This window comes from Rhipicephalus microplus, chromosome X, assembly GCF_043290135.1.
Source record: "Rhipicephalus microplus isolate Deutch F79 chromosome X, USDA_Rmic, whole genome shotgun sequence".
Lineage (NCBI taxonomy): Eukaryota > Metazoa > Arthropoda > Arachnida > Ixodida > Ixodidae > Rhipicephalus > Rhipicephalus microplus.
In genome coordinates, this window is record NC_134710.1 from 486,760,059 (window position 1) to 486,773,982 (window position 13,924).

Below are 13,924 nucleotides of genomic sequence, written 5' to 3' on the forward strand. Positions count from 1 at the left end.
AAACCACGATATGATTATGAGAGACGCCGTAGTGGAGGGCTCAGGAAATTTTGACCACCTGGGGTTCTTTAACGTGCACCCAAATCTGAGCACACGGGCCTACAACATTTCCGCCTCCATCGGAAATGCAGCCGCCGCAGCCGGGATTCGAACCCGCGCCCTGCGGGTCAGCAGCCGAGTACCTTAGCCACTACACCACCGCGGCGGGGCTCCTTACCCCAATCCCTTCTGAGCTACTGTTCAAGGGTCGCGCCAGATGCAGACTGTTACGGGGCTCACTTTTCCCTTCTTTTCTTTTTTATAACCACGCAAGTGAAGTGTAACTTGAGAACCTATGAAAATTTGGTAATAGGTTTTGATTGCGTCATAGTTGAAAAATTGTTTTATCATTGTGAAATTTTTATAAGATCCCTGCGACAGCTTTTCATGGTTCATAATGGATTATTGCGGAAACTAGTTTCTTATAACGCCAAAATTACCCTTGTTTGAATGTGTACACCTCATCGCACGATCCAGTAATAAAGCAACGTGTCACGAAAGAAGGACCATATGGTTCACCGATGAAAACTGGCCATGTTTCCACCCATATTTGTTTCGCGCAAAACAGCATGCTATACAACCCCATATTTCTCAAAGCAAAATACTTCCCTCAGCGAACGAACAGACAATAACCGAATAGTGTAATGCTACTACGGACGACAGCCTTTACAGCGATGTATTCGCCAATAACTTGATACTATATGATAATTAGTGAAGAGCGCGCAAAGCAGGTGGAACTGAATCTAGCAAACGACATTCACTTTCGTGCACGCGGTGGCGGTTCTGGTGGAAGGATTCACCGTCAGCAAAGACAATGCATAACGAAGGAGTTTTTTTGCGTGTCGCTGTGAACGTCACTGCGGATTCAAAATAGGATAGTACCGTTTCACAAGTTTTCTTTATCCCAGTGAGCGCGTTGAAGAACAGCATAAATTACCAGCCTCTGTGCTGTCAATGTTCTTCCTGCAATGTATGTTGAATCCCATCCCCTCAGAAACAAGTACTACGTCACTGTCCTAAATATTTGTTGGGCTTTTCGAATAATTTCATTGAGTTCTGTGGATAACACAGCAGAAACTAGTCGGAAATATTTTGTGGGAAAGCCCTGAAGCGACTCAATTGTCTACAAGAGATGCCGTAGTGGAGCGCTATTTTCAATCTTCACCAGCCGAGGTTCTGAAATAACTTGGTACCTGGGCGTCTATGGCATTTCGCCTCCATCAAAATCCCGACGGTACTTACTCAGAGAAGCTGCTTCTTTCGGGCCAGCAGTTTAAGACCATAACCACTGTGCAACAGCAGCATAACAAAATAAAAAAAAAACTTTGAGCTGTTGTTATTAGCGTGCTTTTTGCGTGGTCTAAACGTCTCATGCGCGCACTGGTCATGGTATGAAGGCAAGTGATGCTTGCAAAGTTAGGTGTTATGGTGGCTAAGTGTCTTGCTTTTCAGGTACAGTACGCGTTGATTCGTTTGACTTGTAGGCACATGCAAGCCATAAAACCTACATCACTGTGAAAAAAATATTCCGAGGTCGGAGTAAAGCGCTTGTCCTCTAGCGCCCCCCTATTCGGAGCAATTTTTGCTCCGGACATCTGGAGCAAAGTTTTTGCTCTGGCTTGCCGGAAAAATCACGTGGCGCACCCGGAGTACTTTTACCAGACATTTCACTCCGGCTGACCGGAGAAATTGCGTGTGGCCGCCAGAGTACTTTTTACTGGCATTTCCCTCCAGCTGGCTTTAGGGATTACATGGCACCTCTGGAGCTTTTTTCACGGGTTTGTCACTCCGGCTATCCGGAGCTTTTGTGCAATACCTTCGGGGTATTTTACAAATGTAGTTGCTTCGTCGAGACAAAATTTCAGTGAGAAGGATCAGTATTTTTCAAGTGTTTGCTCCGCTGTTGATTTATTGTATGCTCCATCTTTTCACGCATTGGTTAGATGAAGGCAGTCTCAATTAGTAAGCAATCACTGTAGAGTTACTGTGAGTTCTTTTCGAAAGATTGCTAGCACATGAAATTCAATGAAACACTTGAGTTCTTATTCTCTGATTTATTCGCTAAGACACGTTGCTGGGCTAGTTGGGTTCATCGTTTATAAGGGTATAGCGCACCACGACAAGGACACAAAAAAGAGAGATGCACACAGACATAGCGCTAACTTGCAACTATTGTTTGATTCGCGATCACACATGCAATTTATACAGTAGCAGTAGACCGATAAAACCTGGAACATATGTTAAAATTCAACACACCTCATGCACGCGTCATCATCGTTTGCGACAATCTGCACTCGCCAACGTCAAAGTCTTTCGTTCACACACCTTCCAGATTGATCATTGTACACGCAATCACAAGTCAAAGGAGTGCCATAGACAACACCACGACAACAATTCACAAGCTTTCCCGGTGCTTGATCTTACACTCCCGTTTTCAGCAGCTGTCTGCGTTAACCTTTTCGCACATTCCTTGCAATCGTTCGGGAGCAGAAAACGCTACACCCACATCATCTTTTTTAGCTATTTTTCGCAAGTTATGCGAAATGGAATGCATGTAGGGCACTACAGCAACCTTGGCTGCCTTGTCTGTGACGTCTGGCCTTCCTTTTCTGCTTATATTTGTGGCGACGGCGGTTAACAGGTGCATGGGATAATCCAATAAATGTGAACAAAAAACTTAGGGAACACAAACACAACGTAGAAAACGGTATATCTCGTCATTTGGCCCTTCACTGTCAGAGGTGTGGTTGTGTCCCTGTGTTTTAAAACACCCGTATCCTCTTTAGGGCCCATGGCAGGACTACGTGTCAAATCATTGAAGCCTTTGAAATTGACAAAATGAAAGACAAATGTGTGAGTGTGGCTTCGATAGGTTTGTCAGCTAAAGAAAAGAAGTGTCTACAATCTTCACTTTGACGTTGACGAGTGGAGATTGTCGCAGTCGATGATGACGTGTGCATGAGGCGAGCTGTATCATAACATGGTATGTTCCAGGTTTTATCGGTCTACTGTTACTGTATAAATAGCATGTGGAATCGCAAATAAAACAATAGTTGCATGTTAGCGCTGTGTGTGTGTGCGTCCCACTTTTTTGTGTCCTTGTCGTGGTACGCTATATCCTTATCAATTTTGATTTATTCAAAAAACTTCATTGCTGGTGTATTACGCAGCATTTGAAAAAAAAGAGGCTAGAATAGACAAGCATTCAAAATGCCATCGAAAAACATAAGACAGAACACATTAAATCAACAACACCCAAGTTTGAAGCGCAGCGCTTCAAAATGAAGCCCGTAATGCTGCAAAATAATACACGACAAACCAAGAACGCGTGGCCACCAGAAACAACTCTTCACCATCCCCGAAGGACCATCTATCAGATTAATTGACGACACAAGGATTCAGCTGATTGCTTCATGCTTAATTTAGCAAAAAAAAACTAATTGTACATGAGAACTGTAATTCATGCGAGAGGCATAAAAACCTGAGATCACTGATGCCACGGACATTCAATGAATCCGACGTATTCTTTGAGTTTGAGAACCAACTTAAAAAACTTACTCCCCCAACCACACTGGGAAAACTCCGATTCATTGATGACGCCAAAGTACAGCTAATTGTTTCATGCATATTTAGCAAAAAAAGAATTGCACATGAGAGCTGCAGATTATGCGAGAGGCACAAAAATGGAGTACACTGAACACACACACGCACACACACACGCGCGCGCACGCACGCACACACGCTTGCACGCACGCACGCACGCACACACACACACACAAACACACACACACACACACACACACACACACACACACACACAGAAGACAGGATGAGCGTTCATTATTGTCACGTTTCTTTCCTCAAGTTACGTTATCGCCCCGTTACACTGTGTTAAGTTCAAACCGCGCCTAAGGTGTTAGAAAACTTTCGAGGCTGTTTTAGATCAATTTGTTAAGGTTACGCCCACTTCGTCAAACTCTGAGGTTATTCTGGAACCTACATAGCCGCTAGAATGTTCGATGGCAACTGTATAAAGGCCGACACGCTTTGCCGCTTATCAAATGATTGACGGCCGACGCTCTACCCACCGCTATCAGTGCCAGTGTCTTGCTGTGATCTGACATTTTTTTTACGTGGCTAGAAGTTCAGCTAGTTGAATAAACACTTTTCATTTGGACAATCATCTCTACCTTTGTCAGCGTCAGACCTCTGTGACAATATGAAGAAGCACACCTCATGTCCCCCAGTGTGAGACAGCCGCAACAAGATAAAAACACACTTCCCTGACGCGAACAAAGTTCAGAACTGGCCAAACTTTTCGATATATTTATAATTCAATAGCTCTACCATTGTTCAAACCTTCAAAAGCATTTTTCGAATAAAGTACTATTATTGCGGTATTCTCGTAGACGGCTTTAGGAATGCCCCTCTCGATCATTTTGTAATTTCATCAAATATTAATGCTGTAAAGTACAGTCGTATTTTAGTGAGTGCTCATCGTCATACTTCTAGCAAAGTCGGCCCTTACAGTTTCATAATTGGGGCCTATCTTTAAGAGAAGCGTAGCTTTATCTTCCTTGGAAAATAATTTTCGAGATATGTTGGCATTGTTTTTTTTTTTTTCATTTACACTGCCCATGCCCACTCTGTATTAATACTTGTCAAACATTTTTCAAAGTAGTTATTGAATGAACATATATTTCTTCAAGACGAACAGCCTCAAGCACAAAATAAAGAAAGTTCACTTCAACGTAACGAAATAAATAGGAAATAAAAGGCACAAACATTTCGCCATCTAAGCCAACTGCATTTTTAAAAAGGTAGAGAAGGCCCACCAGTTTACTCAACTTAAAGGATTCTTGCAAACGCCCAGAGGACACAGGAGGCGATGGGCGTGGAAGTGTCACTACGTGCATACTGAGCTTCAAGAAATTTCTTTCCCCTTTTCTGTTCACAGGCCAGCGTCGTTGCATTGTCCGGGTCAAAACTGCGTCATATCACTGTTCATACTCCCAACTTCCACAAAAAAAAAACACCTTAAGTCAAAAAATGCAGCTGCAGAATATTATCTCTCATTATCAACACAGAAAATATGGCTAGCTTTTCGAAAAGGTGCCCTCTCCTCTTTTTTCTTTCATTACCATGTCCCTTCTGTCTCAAATTGTTGATCCGGGCTTTCATATGGGATAATTTCAGTAACCCCTTACGCCCTACCCCCTTTCAAAGAAACGTCTAGCGCCGCACGACTCGTCCTACCAAGCATCTTCTCTCTTTTTTTTGCATTACTCATCTCCAGTCTTGTCAGTTTCTCTCGCCCCTCTCTTTCTTGTCCCGAATGCACCACGTCCCCCGTATAGTCCAGTATAATTCTATCTAGAATAATCACTCAGATACTACTTCTCACACCAAAATGACTTTTTCACCCGTATAAGTGCGTGTATTCGTTCTAAAAGTCTGTACCAAACACATTGTCCAACCTCAAACCACTGCATTTATAAAGAATTGACACTTATTTCAGTAATTCATGTTTTATTAGTTCAGCTTATATATTATATCAAAGTAACTTTTACGCAGTGGTAGACCTTGACCTGGCGTTCATTCATATGAAAAGCGTACAAATGTTACCATTTAGGTGTGCTGACCAGACCAAAAATAATTTTAACCACGTAGGTTTACCAATAACAATTATTAACGTTTGATTGAGACACCCAAAACTACGATATTTTATAATGTTGCTTATCTAATCCGCGCTCTAAATATTAAAGTGGCTCGATTCAATTTACCGAACTTATCATGGCGTAAACGTAGTGCAAAAAAAAAACGAGGCCGACAAATTGACGACCACAAGCACTTGTGGTGTTCACTATCTTGATCACGCCTTTTTTGCGCTACATTTACGCCATAATGAATCAGTACCAACTCGCACGCCTCACCATTTAGCTTTACTGAAGTTTTCTTAAGAAAAAGAAACGCGTAGTCCAAACAACGCATTATCAGAATTACACTGACTTTCTACTGACATCTTGTAAAATTAGCCTAATATATATCACATGTTTGCAATATCGACGCAAGATTATCCAATCTTAGCCCTACCTGACAAGAATAACACAGGTAATTCAGGCAACGCTCAGTCACCATTTTTCACCGCACCAGCTACCGCTGGGTCGCTCAACACTGGCGAGATCACAATGTGTCGTTCGATGCCGAGAACTATGACATATTTTTTATAACAATAATAATACATTTTATTTCTTCAAATAAAAGAATACATGTGACTAGGCCTTCCAAAGCCAATTGGTGGCTTGAGTGGTAGAGCCGTTCGCAAAACTACCTTCTGTCGATGATAACCTTCTTTGCTGATTGTAGTCGCTTGTGATGTCCAGAAGGTGCACAGAATATTTTCCTTTTTTCGAACGCGTGGGAAAGCTTCGCACAATGGTCACTGCACAATGCTCACCGCACAATGCTCACTGCGCTGCAACATGGCTTTTTCTTCGCCATGTTGATTTGTGGAGAATGACGGCCACCCGATGATAAGGCTTCCTACGTCACTCCTCCAATAGCCAATGAAAGCCACTTAGCGATGCGCCGGAGCAATGGCGGAGCAACCACCGGAGCAAAATTAGGGAATGGGCTCCATTTTCTTCAGCTTTCCTTCATCCGTTACCCACCAGAGAAAAACGATGGAAAACGAATATATATGCTCTGGTAGATTCCGGTTTGCGTGACGTCAGCGGAGCAAAGCGGGAGCATCATCCCCCAAATTCTCCCAGCTGGGTATACTTTTTTTTTACAGTGTAGCCAATGTCTCATTGTAAGCTGCAGAGAGCTATAAAGGGCCAGTCCCCACTAAGATATAAAGGGTGCCCCCGCTATCTTAAGCCAGAATAGAAAAATATGTCAACGCACGCGTTTATGGCGTGACGAAATTTATACTGTTGACCGTTTCCCGGAGTAAGTGTGACTATTTTTCGTGTTTTAAAATATTGTTTAACTAGATCTGTTTAGTTACCTAAGCTTTGAAGGAATGAAGATGCATAAATGTCGATTAGACAGTTGTAGAATGGTTTGTAAAACATGTGATAAGACAGTTTCGAACTTTATATCGGTTATTATTAGTGTTTTTCTGCTAACAACAAATGCTCAGATAAAAAAAATACCACTTGACAAACGCACTGTCGCACCTATGCGGGCGGTGATTCAGTGGTGCAATTATGTACAAATTCCAAATCTGGATGGAGGCGGTTTGTTCCATTGAGTCGCACGTGATTGGCCCGTTCGAGCCGTGACGAATGCTGTGACGTTCTATGTGACGTTGGCCGAGGTGTCACGTGACTGTTTTTCTCCGGTTTTCGGACGAAGACGAAGGAACGGTCAGAGAGACCACCCGAAAGGAACCGAAATTGATTGAAATGTCTGCAAGGTGGCATGGATTGGATTGAAATGTTAAGGCTTCGCGACTTTTCAGCATCCAGGCGCTTACACAACAAGGCGTTTCCCACTGCCACGGTTTTTTGCCTCGCCTGTGCGGCAGCTGCCGCCTAGCAGAGACGACAAAGCGAGATTAAAGATGCATTTGAAAAGTTCACTGAAGAAGAGTCTCGGCAATCTTCTCGTCTGTCCGAATGAACAGTGCGTAGCTTGTGCGACGAAGTTGTCCCTATCATCGGATCTCAGCGAGCTAGTGGCCTTTTCACAGTAAGGAAAGTGTTGTGTACGCTGCGATTTTTTGCCACGGATTGCTTCTAGAGGAGCGTTGGTCGCGAGGAGCACATTGGCAAGTCTCAGTCGGCCGTGAGCAACGCTGTCCACGAGGTTACGCAGGCCATCATCACCGTGGCTGCTAGGAAAAAGCTGGCAGACTTCCCACTGACAACAGCTGCTAAGGATGAGGCAAAGGCAGAATTTGTGCTACGCGGTTGCATCCCAGGCGTGCTGGCGTGTGTCGATGGCACATTGGCCACCATTCGCAAGCCAGAGAGATTTAAATTGGCCGACGCGGCGAGCTTCATGTCCAGAAAGGGCTAATATGCCCTGAACGTCGTGATTTTAAGTACCGTTAGGACCCTTTCTTACTCGCCCAACGGAGCAATTGTTCAGTTGTGACGCCCCAGCTGGAAAAAGTAATAATGCAACGAATAAAAGAAAACCTGCGGGGAACTGGCTGAGAGCTAGTTGGTGGCTTGTAAGGCCTCTGGGATCGTACGTAGCAAGTGTTTTGTGCATGAGCCAGTTGCCGTTTTGGTACTGGGGTGCATGCGCAATTGAGTTGTGCATGTTGGAGGTAATCAGTAATATGGGCCGTAGACGTAGCAGAAATATATACACGACAGGGAAGTATTTCAAACACAAAAGTGCTTGCAATCACAATTGCATGAGCTGGCTTTGGCATTTACGAGTGTTCTTTGCCAAGAGCAAGGCGTAGGTTTTCACTTATCGATCATTCAGTGGAAATCAAAGCCATGTGTACAGCAGAGGAGGGGTTATTGCCCCCCTCCCTCCTCACCAGTTGCTACACGCTGTGTTTCGCTCTCAGTGAAGCTTCTTTTACCAATGACTGATCTAGTATGCATTGTTTCCTGCATATTCGTAGAAGAAAAACAGTTTTATTTGGAGCATAAATGCAGTACTATTTTATATCGCTCCTCATCGCAGGTGTGCAACGTATGGCTGCGCATCCTTGTCATGGGCCCATGATTCCCAGGTTCGTGGCATGACTCCTGGGTGTTGGAACACAACTCACTGGGTGCACACCTAGCTGTACACCTGCAGCCTGGCGAATATCTGCATGGTAATTATTAATGTGTATTACCTGGGGCAGAGCACTCAGCTTTTATGTTTCTATTGCAGGAGACGCAGGGTATCTCCTCGAGTCATGGCTCCTAATTTCAGTCACTGGCAGTCAGCCGCGCAACACCTCCAAAGGCTGATACAACAAGGAGCACGCATCAACGCGCAATGTTGTGGAAATATGTATCGGAGTGTTGAAGAGCAAGTTCCGCTGCTTGCGGCACTTCCGAACGATGCTCTACAACCGTGACCAGGCAGCGCAAATTATCTATGCTTGGGTTGCATGCGGGTGACTGGACCTTGGACGAGTATGTTGTGGACATGCCACCAGCTGAGGATAAGGAGCCAGAGGTGGACCATATGCTCACACCACGCAATGTGCTGCTCAGAAGACATCAGCAGCGCAGGGCTGTCTTGGGCCTTGTTTGAAGCAGACAGGAACGGTGAGTTTTCATGTTTTCATATCACACACAAGATTTATTTATACTGATTTTAGTGCATCTAGGTATGACAGGGCTGTGTTTGCCACATTTGAATATACAAAGTACTTACTCGTGCTTCAATAAGAAGCAAAAGTGGCAACGTGAAAATGCTGCACTTTTTTTTCAATGTAACATGAAATATGCAACAGAAACGCCAGTTTTTTATATCAGTGATCACAGTCACAACAGACTAGATTTGAGCAAGCATTTATGAGCGACACTCTGTGCTGAATGTTGCCATCGAAAATTGTGCGACAAATGCAGCAGCGTCACACAATTTCTTTCACCAGAACGCATATAAAGGGCGATTTCGTTAGTAACATGTTTCATGAACACATGATACATAAGTTCGTCTCTTCTCATAGTCACTGACTACAAGCATTCAATTGTACACGCCAGGCTTGACGAGCAATTGTGCTCAAGTTGTGCTGGCTTTTTGTTCATTGTTCTAAATATTGTATAACTGTTGAAACAACGTTTGAATTGAATTCTCGACTGCAGTCCGGCTGTAATGCTTAAAAATGCGTAAATCAAGACAGCAAACAACAGCCGAGTTGCTTTGATAACATACAGCAGGAATAATTGGCTCAGCAGTCTCGCAGCTCCCAAACTATACCACGTTCAAAATTTACTCCCGCAACGAGCCGTTTACAATGAAACCTAGATGAAATCAATCACTGGCATGTTGCTGTGATGACCATTTTCATTTGCGTAAATGTGCGACATCACCACTTACTAGCTTAGTGCTCTCAAAAAAGACTCAGAATGTAGTTTTCGTACCTTACCCTCATTGCGCTGAAATGAAAATATCACAGCGAGCTGCAAAACAGTGAGGCAAAAAGATAACACATTTCTACTATAAGCCGTAATGCTGCATAAAAAGCGCATTGAGCTAGAAAACTTATTGGGGAATACAAATATCACAGTGTCGGAAACCTTTACACAAAATGTCAACTATACGCTGGTGGTCTCCATGTGAGTGACAAGACACCTTTGAAATGTAGGGAAAAAAGACTGCCACTGGAGCAGCTCGAACATAAATTAAGAAACGCATATATCGAACACAAGAAATGATGTACTCCTTGTACAAAGTAAAAGCTAACCTAAATCTAGTAATGTGTACTAAATTCAAACAAAGAACTTTTAAAATGGAACTTGAACAGCAACACGTAAACATATCAAAACCACTAAACAAATAATGAATGATAAAAAGCTAAAACATTGAAAACATGGCAAAAACAAACTAAACTATGTATATGTCTCCAGAAGCGTATACAATTGAACATGAACAGCAATACCTAAACGTATTGAAACCGACAAATCAATAATGAATGATGACAAGTAAAAACATTGAAGACATGACGAAAAATACAAAACTAAACTACGCATCCCTTTCTCCCAGATGGTCCTCAGCCATGGTCCATGCTAAGGAATGGAGCGCCTGCAGGACGCCCTCCGGCGCCGCTGCCATAATCCGTGCTGCAGAAGCGATGCAAGTGGTTGATGTTTTTATTCCCCGCAACACCTGCGATGAATCATCTAGGCGGAAATGTTTGAGGGAGCTGCCGGTAAACCCTTGACCATCTCGTGGCTGGAAGCTGCTGCTGCCAAGAATTGCAACGGGCACAACAATTTTCCCTCAGTTGAAGATCCACTGGCCTGTTGGCATCCTTTGAAAGTGTGAAGCTTCATCCTAAAGCTATGCCCTCCTTATGCGGACCAACAAACATTTCCTGGAACTACTTTTCATTCATCTCTTCAAATGCATCCTACCATCAAACAGCCTTTTCGGCGATAACCAACCTTTTGCCCGACAGTTTAGCATTGCAGATATTCGATACCGTGCGCTCAATATAATGCGTGGTTCTTATTTACAGCCCAAGTTACTTTCAGCCATCATAATAAAACATGGAGAATGTTTACGCCTCTTATGTAAAATGTAAACAAAGGATGTACTCACTTTGAGCATCTTGTCGCCCTGCTCAAGGCTGTGGTCCTGCACTCAATTAAGCAACAAGTTCTCGGATGCTTGCGTGTTACTGTGTCACTGCCATACGCAGCCGCTTCAGTGGCCTCCACCTCCATTTCCACCGCAGCAGTGGGAACATCCGCCTGCTGGAAAGTGTCGTAAGTATGATTCTTTAAAAAGTGGGTATTCGTTACTCTATTTTACAACCTTACGTACTAAACATCTGCGGAAACGTTCTGCGGCTATTCAGTGACCAATAATACCTTGTATTCAATTTCAGTGCATGCACTTGCCCGCAGACATTGCGTGTCTGTTATGATAAATAACTTGTACTGCGAGGACTGCAAAATGAGATTTTAGTTGATAAACTTACCTGGTTTTGAATTCTCTCTCCTGCACTATCTTCCCCTTTAACAAGGTTCCGCTAAAGCGCCCCTTCATATATCAAACTCTGTCATGGCACCACTCAGGAACCCGTGATATTGTGGTGGCAGAGTGCTTACCTGTTGATAGTTGAGGCTAGAGACACCGCTGAAGCGTGTCATTCCAGTTGACTGTAGAACCCGGCCGCGGAAGCCAGGCAGCAAACCCCATCCAGTGCCCCTGAAATCATACACCATGTCAAAAAACAAATCGCCCACGTCATTTGACGGTCACTCACGTTTGCGCCTCTCTGGTGGCGGCGGCGTCATGGCGGGAATCATGCGCGTGCCTGCGCCAGCAGGCCTACCACTCCTGCGCAGGCCCTTCATGGTTCAGCGCGTCGCTGAGATTTTGCCACAGCCGCCGCCGGTCGGCGATGGTGACGCCGTGCCGCAGCTCGATGGATTTCGCCGCGAGCTGGGGATGTTTCTCCGTAAAGGCGAGCACCAGCGCGCGCTGAGCCTCGAAAACGCAGATGAACCGCTGCTGCTGTTGGCTACTGGTGCTGTTGCCCTCCGCCATGATTGCGCTCGACTGAGCAAGCGGCTTAGAAGGTTGCGCTGTTTAGGTTTGAATAGTGGTTGAGATATGGGAACAGTAAATGCTTGAAACGAGGTTGTACCAAGCGCCGCTACTTACCGTCCTGCTAAATTTAGCGTCATTTCAAAACATTAACGGACAAAATAACTTTAGATTGTGGCGTATTCCTCATTCAACGTTTGAAAACTAGTGCCAACACATTTTCACAGACAGCAATAATAGTTAAACATTTTTAACACGTCACAAACATTTTCCACTTAGCTATACGGTCCCCAAGCCGACGTCAAAATGATCAATCAATCAATCAAACTTTATTTCAGGAATGCATACATTACATGAATAAAATTCTACAGTACAGAGGAAGTCCCGAAGTTAGAAAACTGTCGGGGGGACTTCCGTTAGAGAATAAGTAAATTGCGATAACAATGCAGCAAGCAGTGAAAAACACTTTGTACGAATTAAACAAAGAATGGTTAAAATTTTATAATAACAAGGCAAGAAAAGTTCTGTGCAACAGCAAGTGGTATAGTGAGTAAAAGAAATACTAAAATTAGGAGTAAGGCACGACGGCAGAGTTTAGAAAACACGTTTTGTGATTAGGTACTCTTTAAACATTTTGCAAAACGAATAGAATGTGGGACATAACTTTATTTCAAGTGGTATGTTGTTCCATACGGATACACCTGTAAATTTAAGAGTTAGTTTTCCATAATTGCTACGCACTTTAGGGAGAAGGAAATTGTGACAGGCTGAAAACCTGGTGTTATTAGTATTGACAAGATGTTGTGTGGATAGCCCTGAAACACATAGACCATGATAAATGAGGCGGTACATCAATATAGCTAACTTTAGAGTGAACAAAAGATTAATTGGAAGCACGGAAAAATAAATAAAGAGTGGCGTAGAAGGCGATTGAAATGGAGCGAAGGCGATCAGACGTAGTGCCCGTTTCTGAAGGTGTAGAAGGGGCTCCAGGTGACTGGCATATGTATTACCCCAGGATGAAATGCAATAGGAAAGATGGCTATGAATATATGCATAATATAATGATAAAATAATGCGTGACTGAAAATAAGGGCGGGCTTTAATGATGACGCAGACTTTCATTTTCCTCATTGGCTGTTTGCTTCTCCTCGTCTTCGCAACCACGGCGGACCGCCCCTTTTTTGACGTCACCGATGAAACGCCTCCGTCCAGATTTGGAATTTGTACATAATTGCACCACTGATGCTCTCTGACCTTCCGTGTATGAAATATACGCTTCGCCCTCACCGGTTCATGACAGCAATAAGCAGTCACAGCGGTTATCGTTTCTCTGGCCGATAGCAAAACGTGTTCATCGCTGAGCCACCACCAGCGTTGCGGCCCTGTCGAGGCAGCGCAATGGGCAAATGCTGTGGTCGTTTGTACGTGGAACGTTAGGGAGCACTAATATTCTCGTGCCCACTGGCACGCGAGCTGGTTTGTCACGTGGTACTTTTTTTGTACTTTGCGGGAATTTGTAGTTAGCAGAAAAACACTTATAATACATCGATATAAAGTTACAAGCTGTCTAATCAGACGTTTTGCAAACCAATCTACAACTTTCTCTTTAAAATTTTTTATCCCCCTACATTCCTTCAGAAGTAAGATAATTAAATAGATAGAATAAACAATATACTAGAGCACAAAAAATAATCTG

The 13,924-nt window shown here is 43.7% G+C and overlaps 1 long non-coding RNA gene across 1 annotated transcript; it reads left to right on the forward strand.

The window, feature by feature from the left end:
• Positions 1 to 8,693: 8,693 nt before the first annotated feature.
• Positions 8,694 to 11,229, forward strand: LOC142775037 (uncharacterized). The gene is made up of 3 exons (XR_012886651.1): positions 8,694 to 8,830; positions 8,890 to 9,272; positions 10,714 to 11,229. It is a non-coding gene; the product is annotated as an uncharacterized LOC142775037 (long non-coding RNA).
• Positions 11,230 to 13,924: the final 2,695 nt, after the last annotated feature.